General features: G+C 36.3%; 1 long non-coding RNA gene across 1 annotated transcript; it reads right to left on the bottom strand.

Annotated features, from left to right (window-relative positions):
- Positions 1–338: 338 nt before the first annotated feature.
- On the bottom strand, positions 339–20,403 carry LOC149782516 (uncharacterized). The gene is made up of 3 exons (XR_016414606.1): positions 20,321–20,403; positions 3,002–3,145; positions 339–2,037 (listed from the first exon to the last, which is right to left on the bottom strand). It is a non-coding gene; the product is annotated as an uncharacterized LOC149782516 (long non-coding RNA).
- Between the last annotated feature and the right edge of the window lie 1,167 nt (positions 20,404–21,570).

Genomic DNA, 21,570 nt, shown 5'->3' with positions numbered 1-21,570 from the left:
TCAGCCAGTTTTGCCTAGTACTTTGAAGTGTTTGCATACGTCTACATACACTGTATATACTAATCATCTGAATATGTTTTATGTATAAGAAAACCCCAAAACCTACCTACCCTAAACTTAAAACCAGTGCAATAGGAAACACACACTGTTTTATGTGCCTTACATTATAAGAGAGGATGGAGATTAAAAATCCATAGTACAACCTACTCAGGCTGTCTACTAAGCCATTTTAAACAGTCAGAGAATGAAAAATGTGACAAGGAATATAGGTCAGTGGGATAAAATGTACTTTCCCTTGCTCTTAAGAACTTGGGTGTCACAAAACAGCAAAATTAAATGAATCTGACACAAAATGCATTCCTTTTTATTGTTCATTTTGGTATATTGATTGTCCAAGTGTGGCATGGTGCCATTAGCTGATGTCACATTCTACAATAAGCATTATAAATCACTAATAATAATTATTAACTGACACTCTAAAATTACACCAGAAATGTTCCACATGTACAAATGTCTTTGTTTACAATTTGTGGGGATGAGAGCTTCACTTTTTGTTGATGCTATAGAATATATTTGTACCTATAGTTTCTCTGTGAGGCACATATTTGGCTGTAAGCACTTGACAAAATGTTATTTCCATTGTAAATTGTCTAACTTATGGTAATGTCCTTTATAATACTAATAATAATGATAGGAACTTTTTTAAAACAGTGACGCAGTTGCATGGAATTAATCCTACTTGTGGCCCACTATTATTTGCAAATTTACATATAGAGTACATGAACTGTTTTTTACACAATAAAAAAGCACTGATAATAAGCTACAATTATGTTGAAGTGTGTATGAGATGATAAGAAATCTAGGTACAATGTATGTAAGCAACAAGATTATAAAATAAATATTTGGTAAAAATTAGGAGGACAGCTAGGGGTAAAGTAAGGAATAATGCTGAAAAATGATTTGTTGATGCAGGCCACACAGGTGACAATTGTATTGAAAACAATATTATGATAATATGATATAAAATGCATAAAGTTGTTTACAAAATGACTTTTCTAGAGTACATGATAAAACAACTTGGTTGAAATTCTGCGGTAATTTCTACCTCTGAAAAATTGTCAGCCGACTAGGCTTTATCAACCTACCCAGACCAGAATGTAAATTTTTTAACCATCAAACCAAAACCAATCCATTTGGGAGCTGAGACTGCCATAACATTGGAACCAAGCAGGTCATCAACTCTGCATGGGGCCTGTGCAAACTCAAAATGGATACAGGCCTGAATCTATTTCTGCATTCCACCACCCACAAAACCTATTCGCCAAGAATGACAAACATGCATACACATCATGATACAAAAGTCATCTGAAATTAAAACAGAGAAATCATCCTTAGGCAAGGATGTGTTAGATATAGTTAAAGGTAGATTTTACAAATAGCAAGATATGGCATTCTGCCTGAACAAAGTTGTAGTTCAGAGATAAAATAAGTACAACTAATGAAAAATGTCAATGCTGTTCTCTGTGAGAGGATATCAGCTTTATAGAGTTCTATATTCCATGAATTCAATACAATTACAGTCCTTCAATGATTCAGAGCTGTAGAAATTATCCATATAATGTTCCACTTCATGTGCACCCTGCCCATCTTGTTCATTTGCAGTCCACCAGTAACACTGATAATTCAGTTTGCTCTGTATGTCAACTTAAGTGTGTAGAAGGTTGAGTTGTGGATCCAGTTTGATTTGTGTGTTGAATGGTTTGATTGGCTTTTTCAGGGCTTAGTTGTAGATCCAGTGTGATTTGTGTGTTGAATGGTTTGATTGGTTTTCTCAGTGCATAGTTGTAGATCCAGTGTGATTTGTGTGTTGAATGGTTTGATTGGTTTTCTCAGGGCATAGTTGTAGATCCAGTGTGATTTGTGTGTTGAATGGTTTGATTGGTTTTCTCAGGGCATAGTTGTAGATCCAGTGTGATTTGTGTGTTGAATGGTTTGATTGGTTTTCTCAGGGCATAGATGAAAAAATCTGGAGTAGCACTGAAAATGAAAAAAAAAATTATGCTATATCACACTCTTTGCATTTATAAATATGGCAATATTGTCATATTTAGACATTGTGCTTTTGGACTTTGGTTACATGTACTGAACTCACATGCACTTGTTTCTACCAGTAAAAAGGGAAAACTAATAACAACCTGATTCTCTACTCTCAGTTAACATGTTAAGTGTCAGTATGGGAGGGCATTATCATTAGTTTTCCATTTAACTGTCAAAACAATTGCAGGTTATTGAAATGTACTGTCTTCAGTTTGAATTACCCTAAATTGTTTTAATTATTTTACAAGATCAATTTGTACATCATAAATAATTAAGTTTTTTTTAATGTGCTTTTAATGATATTGTTTTTGTACTGCATTTCTTTCACTCTTCAGACATATACTGTCTTGCAATTACATGCTACAACTGGATTTGTTTTTGCAAAGAACTTGTAGATTAAACACATAGGACAGTGTCTCATGAAATCAAAGAAGGAGAAAAATATATGTTAAAAAGGTTGATGTACAGTTAACAATGATGCCAGTTTGGTTACAGTCTCAGACAGGAAAGGAAGATACCTGAAATCTCAGTCAGGCATTGTAGGTATCAGTGCAATAAAATTACATAGTTTGACCAAAGATGGATAACTTAAGAACAAGGCTTTGATTTCCTCTCAGACAGCCTTGAGGATCTTTCCAAAATATACAGTAATTTAATGGTATTATTTTGGCCTGGAACCAAAAAAAGATGGTAAACTCATTCTTCCTTGGCACAGAACCATTGAAGATTTTGCGCAAAGTACAAGAAATGCATTGGCTTTTAATGCTTTTTGAAAAGTATCGCTAAATTATATTTGGAGTCCCCAAACAATTCCATCTATAACAGTTGTAAAGTTATGCTCCAAAAAACAAAAATGTTTTTTGATATGCAACATACCCCTCCCCCAAGGACAAAAAAACCATACCCTTTGACTGGAAAGTCTCAATGATTCTGAGAAACGATTGTCCAATGCAGCCATTGTGTCAGTTTCCAACCTTTCCTTTTCTGCATTTTCTATTCTCTCTTGCTCTGCTCTTTCCCTTTCAGCTTTTTCTTTTTCCATCTTTCTCTGAAAACAGAAAGCAGTTTGATAAAACCAGTTTGCATGGCAGCTTGGATCCATGTCTATTACATCATACTCATTATTCCCAGGACATCACCTCCATAAATAGATTAGTCATGAAATCCACAGTAGAAACACTATTTTTTCATATCTCAAAATGGAGGAAAAATCTGTTTCACTGACATGGTGATTGATAATCCTTGAGAGCATATTTTATTCTCCATTACATACATCACGGAATTTACTATGGTCCAGTGGTTACAGTGTAAAAGGTTACTGGAAAACAGCCTGAAAGATGGTGTTTATCAATGCATGTATGAATATGCTTTGAGCTATATGTGTATATTTACACACCTAAGCAAGAGAAAGTAAATCTTTGGACCTTTCAAAGAAAATCGGCATGTACATCATAAAGTGTGACCTATGTTCATTTACTTTAAGTCTGACGCTTACTATCCTTCTGAAGGTGTTTATGGCAGCAACCCTTGGCAGGATGCTGATGGAGGTCCCAAAATTGAGTCATTTGCCCACATGTAAGCTAAAACTGCTATTTCCTAACAGAATATTTGATACTGACATTATGTGTCAACAAATCTCCAAAGAAATTATTTGGCTTGATCTTTTCCTAATTGAGTAAACACTTACACCCATAAAGCACAAGATTACTTAGGTCTGAGATCATTATCTTCCAGAACTGTGATGACCATGTAACTGAAATAATGGCTATTAGGCATCACAAAATTCCTATGCTCCAGGGTCTATACCAACATGAATTACAAACAGTTCCTTGCCCTAAGGCAGTGGTTCCCAAAGTGGGCGGTACCTACCACCCCTGGGAGGTGATGGGATTACTGAAGGGGGAGGCATGCTAATGCTGAATAATGCTTTTTACAGGGTTAGGTAGGAGTTGCTGAGAGTAACAAAGGGGGCGGTGGCCCAACAAATTTGGGAACCACTGCCCTAGGGTGTGTACCACAGACATTACAAAACAATTCCTTGACTGAGAGTCTTTACCACAGACATTGCAAATTTTTCGTTGACTGATGGTCTGTGCCACAGACATTACAAACAATTCCTTGACCAAGGGTATGTACGATAGACACTGCTAACAGTTCCTTGCCCAAGGGACTGCATCATATACATTACATCAGTCACTGACCGCTCCGGTGGCCTAGTGGTTAGAGCATCTGCCTTGGATGCGAGAGGTCATGGGTTCGATCCCCAGCCGAGTCATACCAAAGACTTACAAAAATGGTACTAACAGCTGCCTCGCTTGGCACTCAAAATTAAGAGGTTAGTGTTAGGACTGGTTGGCCTGGTGTCAGGATAATGTGACTGGGTGATTGGACAATCATGCTACATGTCTGCAGTATGGTGCCCCAGTCCTAGACATCACTATAAACCGTCACATTGCAGACATCGTAGCGATACAACTGAAAAATTGTTATAGGACTCACGGTACTAATTCAACTCCAGTAGTAAACATATTATTTGTTCACCCATTTCTAGACTGGTTCACAGTTCTTCCATATAACTAGTACCGTGTGTCCTATAACCAGATTTAAATTTTTTAGAAAAAGTTGTATTTTACTCATTGATATTGGAGCATAATTGTAAGAAAGAATTGGCCATGCTTGTGCATGGATAATAGTGCAAAAGCATTTTATGTGATACCAATGTCTATAGCTAAATTGCATCCGCATTACATGTTGCTGTGTTGTATTGTACTTATTAATGGTTTTTTCTTGTTATTAAAATAATTGTTTTCTGCCTTTGTATCTTCATGTTATCTTTCTATGGCATGCATGCTACACAAATGAAACACAAGCATGCTGATAACAGCAAGTATGACATCACAGGGTATCAAATTACATGACACATTGTATTTTCATCTCTCGCTGGCTATAAGACAAGTTTTAAATGTTTTAAATTTCAAAATTGCATTTCTTTTCTTGCTGACTCTCACAGAAATAAGATGCAGTGCATCCCTATTCATATCAATCAAACAAAACAAATAAGTGTGCCACACGATAGGTCAAAATGATAAAAGGCCATTGCCCTTTTGTGACTAAAACAAATACACACACCCATGAAGCATCAAGAGATGCTGACATTCCAAACTTATTTGATTCATCACCCCCAAATCTTAATAAAAAGGTATAAAAGCCAAAGAAAAGTTCCATAAGCTTTATTATACTGAAGAATTAAATAACAGGGTGCTACTTTTTAGTATAAAACTATGGGGAAGGGTGAGGAAGCAAAGAATAGAGTAATTTCTTCAAGCCTGTTAATGTTCCTCACAACAAGGGGAAAAATGTGCATCAACCCAAAAGACACAGCCACTTGAGGTCTGTTACATAAGGACAACAAGAGACAAATTTGAAAAAGCTATCCAAAGTTCCTATAATGCTGACATTGATGTTGGAGACAGAAAGCCTATATACAAACTGCTGTGGCTTAAGCTAATAAGTAAGCTGGAGTGGAGAAATATGTGAAAAACATTGCGATGCCAAGACAAGTCCATGTTTCTATGCAATATTCAGACGCTGATAAAACTTATCACTGCATAAACTACTTGTTAAATTTAAGTAATAGAATTGAATTGCATATTAAAGTTGTCTAATACATAAATCTATACCTACGTTTACCCAAAACTCATAAAAAGTTAAGAAAAAGTCAAAATCATTACTGTGGCGACTTTCCACTATAAGCAGTGTTAAATTACCTACTTTTTAATATAAAGCTGAATAAAATGCAAAAATTATTGAAAAAAAGAGAAACAAAGCAAACCTAGCAATCACTCAATTACAGTCAAAGGGGAGGGAATACACCTTGATTTGGCAAACCAAGTAGCAAGCTCAAATTTACAGCTAAATGATTCCTTACTATTACTTGATAGTAAGTGCAGAGCAATGTAGGCTTTATAAATAGCTTTTGTTTCAAATATGAAACCATATTTCTGACATGAAGCTTTTTTCCATCTATTCACAACAACAGATCTGGTGAACAAAACACATATCACTTAGTGCACACAGGAACAAATGCTAAGATGTGGAATAATGTGTTCTGAGAGCACCAGTTCCAACACCCTGACTATAAAGGTGTTCTATCATGGAACTTGGTACATGAAGAGAAAAGAGGTCTGGTGTGGTGGGAGAGAGCAATATGTTCACCATGCAGTTATACATCAAGAATGTTTCAACTGTATGAAGAGATGCCAAAGAGAGGTTGGGGAAGAAAAACTGCCTGTGTAAATAATGCAATACAGATAGGACTTCTGCAGACTTATATTGGGAACGAAGGGTTGAAAACTATTCTTTTAAGTGAAAATGTCCCTCCCTGCTCCTCAACAAAAGGAATGCAGAAAAGTTCCAATACTGTTTGCCAAAAATTTGAATGTACCAATATGAGAAACATACTGAACATTGAAAAGGTGTCAAGGAGTTTAATTCTATGATAAGAAATAAGACAGATATAATTGATATTCAATGTGACTCGACATATAATAATGCAATTTACAGGTTGAGGCAATGTAGCATGTGCAGTTTTGTGCACAGTCCTTGAGTTTTACAATGTTCTCAACTTTGATCTGCTGAACGTGTCTCTAAAGTTAAATAATCAGTATTGATACATAAGTGATTGTGACATAAATGGCTTACATTTAAAATCCTTCCCCACCCCCTTCTGGGGAATTGTTGCATGTGTTAAATGGTATTTAACCATATAGGCCAATCTGTGGGCACCATCATATGAAATTCTGCCATCAGGCCATACTATGCTCTTTTCCCCATGGCCTGAGCTATCTACTGCCACTGTCCAGTGTATAAAACCATTCCGATCTGTCTTTTGTATAGATTTTTTCTCAAAATCACATGCAAACCATGAAAAAAAAAGACTCCAATATGATTGTCATATGCAAAAACCACCAAAATGATACTCTTGATGCACATGGTAACCATGGAAACAATAACCTCCTTTTATGGTATAGGTTGCATATAGGACTCAACGGTATTAATTCAACTCCAATAGTAAACATATGGAAACACTATCATATTCAAAATTCATTAACTTAAAATTTCTGGGTGCTGATGATGAGACCTATAATTCTCCATGCACATCTAACCTTGGTGCAAGCTTATGTGTGGAGAACACCACATGAGCCACGGCATTTTGTTTATCTACATGTGCATGAAACACATGTTATTGATTCTACACCAAATGAATTAGGTGCAACTTTCATTACTGAGTACTCCTGAGTCAAGCCTGTAAAAATACTAAAATTGCATCAGTAGAAATTTGTCTATATTTGTTTAAAATTACATATAGGATAAGATCTCAAAAGATATTTTTACTAAAATTTTAATTTTCATTATTAACCAATTATGGACCACCAAACCTGTAAATACTCTATTATTTGTTCACCCATTTCTAGATTGGTTCACAGTTCTTCCATATAATTAGTACCGTGTGTCCTAAAGCTACCTTAAAAATCCAAGTCACACACACACACACATCAGTCACTCACATGTGATTTTTTTGTATGGCAGCATCAGCACATATTTGACCTGTTCAACAAAATATCTGAAAACTAAGTCTTAACAAAAAGAATAAAAATTCAAATAACAATAACTCTAATATTCTCATATGAGGCCCCTGTCACAAAGTGCCATTCCCTCCTACACCTATGAAGTATATTGCACATGAAGTACCTTTTAAATCAAGTCAAACTGCAAAGATCTCGATCAGCCATAGCATAATGCAGACCAAAATAGATCTGTTGTTTTTTCTACCAATCACTCCTAACAAACTTCAGACCCAGATCTGCTGGCACATTATGTAATGGCAGATCTGGATCTGCAGTTTGCAGTTGTACTATAAGTGAGTATATACAGTAGATTTTTGTATGACACAGCAGCTGGTGATAATATTAATGTTAGGGTTTCATTTGACCTGGTTATAGAATATGACTGGGGGCCATAAATCATGTACAGTCGAGGAAAAATGTTGATTAGCATTGGAACCATCCTCAATCATTCCAGACCTTCCAGAATGCACAAATAAACACTGACATGGGCCGGGACTGGAAATAAGGCAGCGACACTAAAAAGATTTTGCAACTATAATAAAATCTTAAATACATATGTGCTAAGTATGGACATAGGATGTGGGCCACAAAAATGTGTCAGCAGGTCACATGCAGCCCATTTTGTTTTCTTTCTGCATCTGCCCCTTCCCTTCATATGTACAATTTGATTTCTTCTCTTATAAAACTGTTATACTCTCTGCTATTAAAACTTATACCGCATTCATGCTTTAAAAATATATTGATTTATTGTTGTTGGGAACATGTTTATACTCATAAGGCCAATAAAACAAAGTATGTGGCTATGGTTACATAAGAATAAAAAAACAAAGGGGGTAAGTATGTCAGTACAAACATTTTTTTTTTTTGGCCTGGATTTAAATCAGCATAAACTAGAAAATAAGTATCATTCCTGTCCTGAATTTAACTTGATTGTAGTTACAGCCTTTTGTTAGGTTTTGTTTTCTCTACAAGCTACATGAGATGGTAACAGCAACAGTTGGGTCTAAAATCAATTGTATCTCATCAGTATCACCCAATGTTGATATAGCCGCTCATTTGGGAGTAGAAATAACAATATTTTCACAGTGGTCATAGTGAGGGTTAGTCATTTTCATTTAATTAACACATTAACCCCTAGCGACGACTTTACGGGGCAGGAGGTAGTAGCCTACTGCCGAGCTCTGTAGCGTCATGATCATGCATGATACACTAAAGTGGGTGGTATTATAGAAAGGTAGACAGATGTAGCTCTACAATGATACCAAATAATCTGGAATATCTAGTTGCACTATAAAATACAGATAGAAAAACCTCATTTTTTGGACCAGAATTTTTTTTACCCAAAATTCGCCCGTGGTCGGAATCAGATTTTGTGTCTGGATTTTAGACTTTTTGGTCTCGGATGTAAGGCAAACCACGAACTATTTAAGAATAAACGCTGATATTTCAAGCTACGCTTTGCGTAGCTTAATAAAAAGTTTGACTTAATATCATACGCTTAAGGAATGCCAAAGCATTTTCCCACTGTACCGCTCGACATGGCCCTGGAATACTGTCCTCTCATTGGTTAAAAGAAAACGACGTCCTGTACGTATTTATAACTTATTTTCAGGATAAGAAAGTCCAAAAGATTTAAATTTAGCGTTGAATTACCCTTACACATATTGAAGGCTTTGCAACAGTCTGCTGATGTTGGAAATTGCAGTAACATAATAACAAAACAGGCATCACTTCTGGCCATTTATTTTCTCAACAGCAAAACTGAATATGCTTTAAAGTCTTTGTTCCCATGGAAACTGAATAGCATTACACAAGTTACTTAAACAAAAATCTCTGCATTCTACATTGCCATTAACCTAATACTGGGTTTTAATGTAATTATTGATTTGAATCCAATTCCTGGTAATGCCAATCCAAGCTTCCTTTTTCTTCAGATTGTGGAAAGAAGGCTGTAACTGTATTGTAATAATATAATTCCATTTAACTCTCAAGGGGCGACAGTCCCAGTTCTCAGTGCATTAAGTGTCTGATGAGCAACTGTAATGTATATCTGATTTAATAATATTTAATTTTAATTTAATTGTTTGTCAGTTTTAAAAATTGTATTCTACTATAATGTAAATGTTTTCACTAGAGATGATACTTTTTCAGAAAATTGTTTCACCTTGACTGTTAGTTTATAAACACCAGGTGTTTATCTAAATTCTGACCTTGATTCAAAATTAGTAAACAAAGTTCTATTTTATTTTAAAATGATTGGTTGTTTCCAAGGTCATGATGGGCCTGCATGGTTTAAGATGTAAACAACGTTTTTTTATTTTTTTTTATTTTAGAGAAAATTATTGGTCTAATCAAGGCCATATTCTGTGTACGTGATACAAACATGATCACGTGACCACTTTCTGATTTCGCAACTTGGGGGAATTTCGAAACTGCGTCTTATACAATATAACCTTAGTTTTTAGAGAGATTTCACAGTTTTTGGGCTTTTACACTTGGTATCAAAATTGTTTTCTTTGTTGTTGCCATATTTTGAGTTAATTATCTTCAGATCATTTGAATTTCAAAAGGATTAATTCTTTATTCTCTGAAAATATTTCAAGAGTGCTTACACAGCTTTTGGAAAGAATTGTTTACAAGTTTAATTTGGATTTCCAATAAAGGTGTGCCATTATTTGAATTTCTACAAGGAACTGTAGATAAGCACAGTACTGACTACAGCATATGTCATCGTCATCCATCTTGGATTTTACATCAGGATTCGAATTTAAAATTATTAGAACTTTTATTACCAGGACTTTTGTAATTTAATTCGTGTTTTATTCTTAGATTATTTTTTTATTTGATTCTTGAAACCGTAAATTCTTCTTTTTTTTTCATTTTTACAGAATTTTCCAGGAAAATAATTTATTTGTTAAATTTTAAAAATCTTGTTGTTTTCACTCTTTCTGTGTTACTGTTTATTCGAGCCTAAACACGTAACACAACGGAATTCTTTGTCTGTATTGATTTCGTGGCTGGTACACCCAGTATGGTGTATTGTTCAGATGCAGGCTGACACAAGTGCTTGGGACTATTTATTTTAGGAACAATTTATGTTGCAATTTAATAACATGCAAAGATATGAAATAAAAGAGGCATTCAGCCAGAGAATCCAATCAATGCAGCCACAGGGACTTCAAAAGCTTCCTAAAGGAGACATCTCAAACCCCAGCTAAACAGCACAAAGCACTACATGAACTGGAGCACTTGACTGAGCTGGCAGTGTGATTTAGGTCTTCAAAATGGCTGTATTCCATGAAGGGAAGGGCTGAATCAATGCAGCTGGAAACAGATCACAATTAATAGTTCCGGTTCAGTACCCACGAATGTAGTCCAATTCTATTTTTAGAGCATTTTTTCCTGTTTCATTTTGGTGGTGATACAAGAGTTAGATTTAGGCATTCTTGGATTTAAAGGCAATTGTTTATTCTTTAGAATATGAGTTTTTGGTGTGGTTGTCTTTGTTTGTTTCGGCGACAGTGTACAGTGAGTAATAAGGTCTTAGTGATGATCCAGAAGTGAAATCTGTGTTCCATTGCACACTGGTTTGTTTACAGTCCAGCCTTTCAAAAAAATGCCGGTGAACCTTTGGCAAGAACTTCACCATGAAGTCATCTTTAAATGTATTTTAGATTAACATATGATTTGTATTGATTTGTCACACAATGGAAAACTCAGTACTAAGCAGTGTATCCCCCGGCGGTGTAAAATTAAGGGTAAAACAAAAAAACTTAGTTGGCAGAACTGGGGAGTCAAATAAAAAAATGTTGGGGTTAAAAATGTACTGACAAATTTTCATCTGACCCATACTTTTTCACCTTGAAATATGATATTGCAACTTGCACAACATTCTCTCTCTCTCTCTCTCTCTCTCTCTCTACATACAAATATACCCACATGCACAATTAACAAACAAATGCATTGTCCGTTCAAAGAATAATTTTATTAGTTCATTTTTCTTTTAAAGCTGTACTTTTAACAGTCTCCTTATAATCTTTTTGAAGCCGTATTATAGACCAACACATTACATATAAGCCAATACAAAAAGCCAAAAAATCTTTTTAACCAAATGGCAGTTAATTTACTGCCTGTCATAAAATGTGAACTATCATCAGTTTCATTGTACTTCATCCTAGAACACATTTATCCCAAAATAAGGAGGCTGATGATTCACCTTTCTAATAAGTTACACTTGAACTTTAAGATCTTTCTTTTATTGCAGCAAAGTTAAAAACTATTGCAGCAAAGTTAAAAACCAATCTGCAATTACCCCCTTAATTTGTAATCCAAATAACGCATTTGTCTCGGCAAGTTCACAGATTTTCTTGTTGTAAAAGATTGTCTTGGGTTATAATGTGTTCTCCAGATATCTTGTGGTGAATGAGGCCAGACTTTTTAAAAAACCCTGTCATGAAAGGATTATTCGCTTTTTCAGCCTTCCCAATCACACGATCAGAAGTGACACCAGTAATCCTAATGGATGTGCCATATTCCAGTCAAGGGAATTACTTCCTCCATTTTTCAGTAAAGTTAGATCCACAGTTACTCTTTTGTGTTCTGCTTCTTTCACGTTCTTTTTTATTGTTTCTTAGTGCACGCCGTTTTAATGTGGAGATCACTTTCTAATGCAACAAGCATTGAGATTAAACATCTAGTGTTATAGGTTACTGCATCTGTATGGGAAAGTATGAACGAGTTTTGGGATGGAATACTGCACGAACTTATGAGTGCAGTATATCCTTCCGACAAAACGAGTTCATATTTTCCCATACAAATGCAGTAACCTTTTTATTATACGCTCATTTTTTTTTAATTCTACCTAAGGTTTAATTACATAAACAAAATACACTACAAGAAACAACGTAAATGAATGAATGCCGTATTCTAAACTAAATACACAAGCGCAGATTTGTCATTACACAATGACATCATTATTAATGCGCACATAACTCAGCCCAGATAAATTTGAACTTAGTCGCGCGCTTGATATAACTTTCGAAAGAAAATGGCGTGTCTAGTTAAAATTGAAATTTGCAGTCATAATGTGAATGAATGCGCATTGCAACAACTTTTCCATTTGATCTGGAATGAATATATTTTGGTATTTTGTTTCGATTCGACGAAAGTTTGTGATTTTGGACTGGATTCATCTGTGCAAATTATACCTGAAATACATCGGATTGAAGTGGCGCGGGAGAAGCGTGTTTACGTCTGCAAATGTGTTATGTTTCTGCCATTGAATGTTTGAAATCATAACGTGGGGAAAATATGAAGTCTTTCAATTGCAATTATCAAAAAGACGCTATGGAATTTAATGCTTATTTCATTTTGAGTGCAGTAAGGAGGATGCAATTGCACTTATCATCGAAATTACAGCACAATTTCGAAATGTGTAATCCAGATTAAAAACCTATGACATGGCTCATGTAATTCGGATTTGCAGAATTAAGAAAAAACATTTTGAGGAAATTCAGGATGTAAAACTGTTAAGTATATTTTATTTTGCCATTCATATCACCAGCTAAAGAAGACAGTATATGCCTTGTCACTTGTATGTTATTTGTAAGGACCTAATCTTCCGTCTTTTATATAATGTAGCTAGCCTAAATCCGTAACATTGTATCAACACGGAATGTGCCAAAACAGCTGGGGTTTTTTGCAGTCCACGAAACATGTTTTAGTTCATTCAGAACAAATTTAAACAACCTCAACGTAAAGAGCCTCTTACGTGAGTGTATATGATTTGTTTACAAATCAAAAGTGCTGGCGTCTGCGTCATTGTTTGTTTACAAAAGAAAGTAGCTCCTTTATTCACGTGAATGCTATATGTGTATTGTCGCGCGCGTTCAGTATTGGAGAATACTGAACGACTCTGACAATGTAAAGTTAACGGGGAAAAGAAGGAGCATATAATAAGACATCTTACTGAATTCGATGGAAATAATACTAAGAAGAGGAAACGATTTGCAACCCGCCAAGCCGTGAACAAAGGAAGTGCACAAAACAAAGGAACTCTCAAACAAAGGAACGATAGGAACACGTAACAGAAAACAAAGGAACAAAGGTGAGACTTGGAGCGGAGGAGCAGACTGGGCGTTAGGACAAAAACAAAAGATAAGTCATCATTCAATGCTAAACGCAATTTAAGTAGAAGAATGCAGACTAGGTCCAAACAAATGGCTCTATTAAATCCAAACACGCAAACACACAAGCCACCAAACAACCCTATCAACAAATCAGTTAAAATAATGGATGTATCACAACTCCAAACAGCACCAATAAAGCATGTAAAACAAGCAAGATTAACGCAAGTCGTACCAACCACAGCAAACTCCAATTCAACCAACATCACATTGGGACCCCAAATTCTGGTCACAAACACAGACCAAACAAACCACAAACCAGCAGACATAACTAACACCACCCACCCCACCAACAGAAACTACTAGAAATAAAAAACTACACTCCAGGGAACAATATAAATACAATGCCAATACTATCGCCAATCCTCTTCAAGGAAGCGGAAAAAACCACACACAAATGAAGATATAGTCACCACTATTCCAAACCTAACAAATGAATTTGACAGTAACCTACTTACCTTAAACATCCCACAATTAGACCGCATAACCATAACCCCAAAATTCACCAAAAATGAAATAGTCAATCCTAGAAACATGCAAACAACCCAACAACAGGAAATCAAGCAAAAAGCAATAAATCAAAACATTAGGAAAGAAACTAGACACTCAAGCCAAACTCCTGGACCATCTGGGATAATAACACCAAGGGAACCACCAACCTATGGGAACAAATCCAATGAATTAGACACTACCAAACTACCCAGCAGCATCACTAATAAGGTGACCCCAAACAACCCCAAACCCCAAAAACACATACCTAGGTAAAGGCAAGGGCCCGCTAAAACCCAAAAACAACCAACCAACCCCCCACAAGTAAGGTTAACTAAAAACAGGAAATAAAACAACAACAGAACCCCCAAAACAAAATTCACAATTATCATTCCATCGAACACACCATATACAAAAGCAGCAGGTGCAACATAATTACTAGTCTAAGTACCAATAGTATTATGACAGCACTGGCCAAAATTCACACTGGACAATTCAAACTGATAAGACCAAGGCGAAACTACCTGACTGTCCAATGCAGCACAATTCAACATGTGGAAAAATTCATCCAAATTGAAACTATAGGCCCAATAAAGATCAAAGTAGACACCATAGCACTCAAAGGAAAACACGAGTCACTTCGAGACCCAAACACAGTGAAACCACAACTAATCTGGCTGAACCCACTAAAACCACTATCTTTAAAAAAGTAATAGCACTAAACGGATACAACAAGGACATAAGCAATGAACTCCTACTTCATAAATTCACAGCAAATGGAACACAAACCACGAAAGTCTATCGTCTTAAAAATCACAAGGGACAAGAAATAAACAAAGCAGTTATAGAGGCTACCGAGCCAATACCCTCAATAATAAAATTAGGACAGTCAGGAGTGTATCATAAGCTGGAAAACTACATAAATAGGCCAAGATTTTGCACCAAATGCCTGCACTGGGGACACTATGCCCTCAGATGTAGATTCAAGCCAAGATGTAAGTACTACAGAAGTCCACACAAAGGAGAATGCCACACAACTAAACAAAAATGTGCTACCTGTAAAGAAAACCATTATCCTAGATGGCAGAATGCAGATTTGCAATAAAAGAGAAACAAATAGTGGACTTAATGAACGAAAAACACCTCACCTACCATTCTGCCAAAAACATTATCTGTAAAAACAACCCCAACACACCAAAATCTACCTCTGAAACAATCAATGAGCACCAAAACTCTCCATACAGAATCAGAAGGGAAAACATTGCACCACAAAACATACCCTCGAATCAGGAAACAAAAGAACCACAAACTACAACCCACATTGTAACAAACCAAGACCACCCTGATAACACTCCAGATACAAACAAAACTGTCACCCCAAACATCCCCAAACCTAACACACACCCCAACACAGAATTAATACAGGAAGTAAAGAACCTAACAACAGGAACCCTAATACAAGATCTCAATAGCATAATGAGAACCCTCAAAACCATTTTCACCATACTAGCTGATTGGACCACAAGACTAAAAAATAATAAAATCACCATCTGGCAATGGAACTGCAGAGGAATCTTTAAAAACCTATCAGAACTGCAGAACAAACTAAATCTTACGGCCGTAAAACCAGACGTAATCTGCCTACAGGAAACCCTCATAACACAAGAACACAAACGCCTACCCAAACTACAAGGCTATACCCAGGGAATCTTTAAAAACAGACCCAAGGGGCAGAAAGGGGGTAGACTAACAATTGTTTTGATAGATACATTAATCTACTATGAAATAACATAAGTACCCCCTAACCTAAACATCAATAATAACATCGAAATAATGTCAGTAATGATATATATAGGAACCACAAACATTCAAATAATAAATGCATACGACCCAGGGGGTACCTTCAACCCTACCAAACTAATCTCACTAAGGGCAATCACTAATAACAACAACAACAATCTAATTATCTGTGGCGACTTCAACGCACACAGTGAATTAAGGGGAGGTAAAAAGAAAGATCAAAGAGGGAAAATGGTTGAAAAATGGATAACTGAGAACACTCTGGTCATCTTAAATGACGGGTCGAACACTAGATTAAACCCTGAAGATGGCACTCTCTCAGCCATAGACCTAACCATCACTGCCCCAAAATTGGCTCAAATCACAAATTGGTGGGTGGATCAAGAAGATACGTTAGGAAGTGAACATTTCCCCATCACAATCAATATTCAAACAAAAACTCAACACATTCCAAACGAAACCCCACCTAAATGGAGGTACCAACAGGCAGACTGAGACCAGTTCCAATTATTACTAGCTACAGAAAATCCAGATAACTTAGAAATCCCAAATATTGACAGGTATTATGATAACTTAACAGATACAATTATAGAGGCAGCTAACCGATGCATCCCAAAGACAACTAATATCCAAAATAAAAACCCTGTACCATGGTGGACTAAACTGTGCACTATAGCACATAAAGACAAAAAAGGGCCTTAAATAAATATAAAAACTGCTCAAATTAATCTATGGCAAACCTTTTGCTCTAAACTGAGTCTAAAATCAAACTAAAAAAAAATATGGGACAAGATAATAGCCATAAAAGGGAAAGCAACTACCTCAGCCCCAAAAATTAAAAATGCCATAACAAATAAAGATAAGGCAGACCTCCTAGCGAAGCATTTTTCGAACATGAGTAGCGACAATAACCACACCAGAAACTTTCAAGAACACAAAAAACAAATGGAGGAAACCCAGCCTCAAATGTTTCAAGACCAAGGAACAAAAGAATCTCACCTAAATAGCGACATCACAGTACATGAATGGGAGATAGCCCTACGATCCAAAAACGAAACATCCCCTGGTAAGGATCAGTTAGGTTACATTATCTAGAAAAAAAAACTACCTATCAATATAACAATAGCCATAATCAAACTCTTTAATAGGATATGGGATAAAGGCCAACTACCCACCAAATGGAAACAGGCCACAGTAATACCAATCCCCAAGCTAGGTAAAGATCCCAACAACATAAATTCGTACCGACCCATCTCCCTTACAAACAATATTTGCAAAATAATGGAGACAATAATTGCAAATAGGTTAAAACACCACCTAGAAACCAATAACCTACTCTCCATAAATCAATGTGGCTTTCGGAACAAACGGTCCACCACTGACCAACTTCTCAGATTGGAAACAGACATCAAACTCGCTTTTAACGCACATAGGAAAACCGATAGCAACCTCATAGCAATTTTTCTAGACCTAGAAAATGCGTTCGACCTAGTATGGACAAATGGACTAATGGTCAAATTAAACCAGTTTGGAATAACTGGACGCTTGCTCAACTGGATTGGCGATTTCCTCACAGGCCGGAAAATTACCGCAAGAATAGGCAACACCCATTCGGAAGAATTTTCACTTGAAAATGGAACACCGCAAAGCAGTGTAATAAGTCCCTTACTATTTAACCTAATGATAAACGATCTTGACCTCAATGCAGCCTCCACGAAAATAAATTTGTCACAATTTGCAGATGATAGTGGCATATGGAGGAATGGAAATTTTGCCAATAAAACAATAGTTAAAGAAATCCAGCAGAGCCTAGACAACATAGGGAGATGGGCGGACAAATGGGGTTTCAAAATATCTCATGAAAAAACTGTGGCAATCATATTCACCCCCAAACGAAATAACAACCTAATCTATCTAAACTTCTATATACAAAATAAATTAATCAAATACGTAACAGTAGTAAAATTCCTAGGAATGTTCTTTGACAACCACCTCACATGGAAACAGCACATTGAACAACTCACTCAGAATTGTAATAAAGATCTCAATTTACTCAGGAACATCACAGGGACTGACTGGGGATCCAACCAGGAAACCGTCCTCACGATATATAAAACCCTAATTAGATCAAAACTGGATTACGGTTGCCAAGCATATAACTCGGCTAAGCAACCTGTACTACGAAAACTTGACACTATCCAGAGAAAAGCCTTACTATTATACACAGGAACACTCCCCTCAACATCACTGGAAGTACTACAAACACTAACAGTAGAACTACCCTTACAGTTACGTAGGCAAGAACTGCTCCTCCAATACTCCGTTCGATTAGATACACACCCAGACAACCATCCCACCAAAATAGCTATAAACAAGTGTAAAGTTGTCTTCAAACCCAAAATCATACCTATCACACCAAGTGGCAAAGTAATCCTTGAACTAAGAGAAAAGATACCTCTACTAAAAAAACAGGTAACAAACAATACAGACCAGAACAAATCACCATGGTTACAAAAACCACCAAGGATTAACACTGAAGCTACCAAATTAGGCAATAAAGAAGGTCAAGAAAACTTACTAAAACCTGTGCTGGTAAACGAAATCAACCAAAAATACCCGGATTATGTTAAAATATATACCGATGGATCAAAAACAAACAGCCCACCAAGAACAGCAGCAGCAATATTCATTCCTGAATTCCATATACAAACAGCATCCATATTAGCTGACTATTGTTTCATTTACACCACTGAATTCTGGGCTATACTTGACTCAATACAATGGATCAAAGACAACCAAATACCTAAAGCAGTCAGTATAAGCGATTCCCTAAGCATTATCAAATCGATCCAAAATCGCAATACACACGCTAGGGAACAATTCCTCGACAGAGCATGCCAATTAATCGACGATATCACCACATCACATCAATTAGTCGAGCTCATGTGGATACCGTCGTACATTGGAATCTCTGGCAACGAAACAGCAGACAAAGTTGCACAAACCAAACTAGGAGATCAAAACTCTATCAAGCTTAACTATAGCTCTACAGAAGCACCAAGCTTCGCACAAACATATATAGACCAAAAATGGCAAGATATTTGGAACTCCTCCACAAAAGGTAAAAAGCACCATGAAACCCAAAAAACCGTAGATAGGAACATACAGCTACCTAAGGGTACCTATTTAGAACAGAAAACCATAAACAGGATAATAACTGGAAAAACTAAACTAGCAAGCAGTTTTGGAAGGTTTATAGGACCCAAACCAGCAACCATTAACTGCTTTTACTGCCACACCACCGAAGATCTACACCACGTATTCAATATATGCCCAAAATATCAACCCGCTAGGAAAATATTTATCAAAAACCAAAAAGAGATTGGATCACCACACACATACCCAGAGTTACTTATGGACTCTAATAAAAATAAACAATCAGCATATAAAAATATAAATAAATTCATAGACTCAGCGGGACTTAGGAACAAAATATAATTATTATCCCCACAAAACCAAAAGATCCATTAACTACCTAAATAAATTTAGAAGCCCCCACATAAAAACCCATAACATATCATTCAATTTTATAAAAAAATAATAAATAATTCACTTACGAAGCACCTATCAAAAACTAAGGAAATCTCAAAATCGGCTGTCCTAGATGTCCTTAACGAACCGAGTAATCTGCTAGGACTCCGGACATAGATGTCCTTAACGAACCGTGTAATCGGCTAGGACTCTGGTCTCTTGCTAAATAAAGTATAAATAACATTCGATCTCTAAAAACATTAATAAATAAATAACTTAAAGAGGCAATATCTAAAAACTTATAAATAACATAACGTAGAAAGCACACACTAAACACCTCGACTAGTAATACCATAATAACCTTGAAAATCTCTCTTCATACATGATTTGTACTAACAACCTCTATAAACAGCATAGAACACACACACCCTTTTTAGAACATTTAAAATAAAAACAAAACAAAAAAAAAAAACCACCAGGCAAATGCAACAAGAAACCACCGATGTGAAAAGCAACCAGGACCGTTCCCGAGCTCTCCCTCTCACTAATGACAGCCAACCATTCAACTGTAAGGGACCTTTATGGACTCACAGATTGAGGCCCAACTATCAGGGTTCGCTGAACCCATAAAAGCCTGGGGGAGGTGGCACCATTCCCTTTCCCAGGAACAACTAACAGGCTGCGGTGCAGTCAGAAAAAAAGTGCCACATGCACAATTGTGCGCACGCCACTATAATTAAACTCAACAACAACAACAACGCAGGGAGCAAACAAATCAGGGAACCAGTCTATGCCTATGCTCGAAGTATACAAGATGCCATGCCTCATCCAAAGCATTGGATATTAAATTAAATCCTGATCGCATTATGCGAATCTTTGCGTAAACAAAGGTGCACGGCAACAAAATGTGTGCGTCAATTTTATCCGTTGTACGTCCTCGACGCACTATATGCTTTGGATGAGGCATGGCATCTTGTATACTTCGAGCATAGGCATAGACTGGTTCCCTGATTTGTTTGCTCCCTGCGTTGTTGTTGTTGTTGAGGGAAGCTCTGGTACTGAGAAACAAATGCTGAGAATATATAGTAAAATTGTGTTCTATGTCCAGCTATGCTGAATGGAATTATGTAAAATCAATATGACCATACTCAGTCAATATGCAAGCACTGTGGGTGGGGGTGAGGGAAGATATCTTACATGATACAAAATATGCTAATCTCTAAAGTTCTCATTTTCGGAATGATCCTCAAACAATTCTCCAATGACAGGGATCAAGTTTCAGGCTCACATACTCGAAACATACAGCTGTGGAAAATGCAAGTTGAGATTTCAAGCTTTTGCATCCTTTTGTGAGTACATATTTTCCAATTTAATTTAGATAATAAACCATTTGTACAAGTCCTTAGAGTACATTTCAGCAAGATATGTATGAATAATACTGAATGTAAAACCAAGTTCTTCTTGTTACTGATACTCTTTCCTGTGAGGGGTGTTTATGTAGCGTATAATACTGTGGCCATACATATACTTAACACTGTACTTGTAATATATGTACACAATGGACTGGGACACAACCATTAGATATGGTATTCAAGGAGTATCTCCTTTGCACCCAATCATTCTATTTACAAATATGGAAATATTTCTTTGCATTATCAGTTTTCGATAGATATAATCTGTTTCTATGTCTCCACTTTTACAAAATACTTTTTTGTAGTAGAAAGGTTGAAAACAGGTACCAATATTCAAAACTGCATATTACCCAGCTTATTCCCTTAAACTAAACAGCCATCCCAAAGTCATGTGAACGTGATCCAATTACAACATCACTGCTGCTTGAG

The sequence above is a fragment of the Sinohyriopsis cumingii genome, chromosome 15 (assembly GCF_028554795.1).
Source record: "Sinohyriopsis cumingii isolate HCF-2022 chromosome 15, ASM2855479v2, whole genome shotgun sequence".
Lineage (NCBI taxonomy): Eukaryota > Metazoa > Mollusca > Bivalvia > Unionida > Unionidae > Sinohyriopsis > Sinohyriopsis cumingii.
Note: the sequence above shows the minus strand (reverse complement) of the source record. Positions and strands in the feature narration are given on the sequence as shown.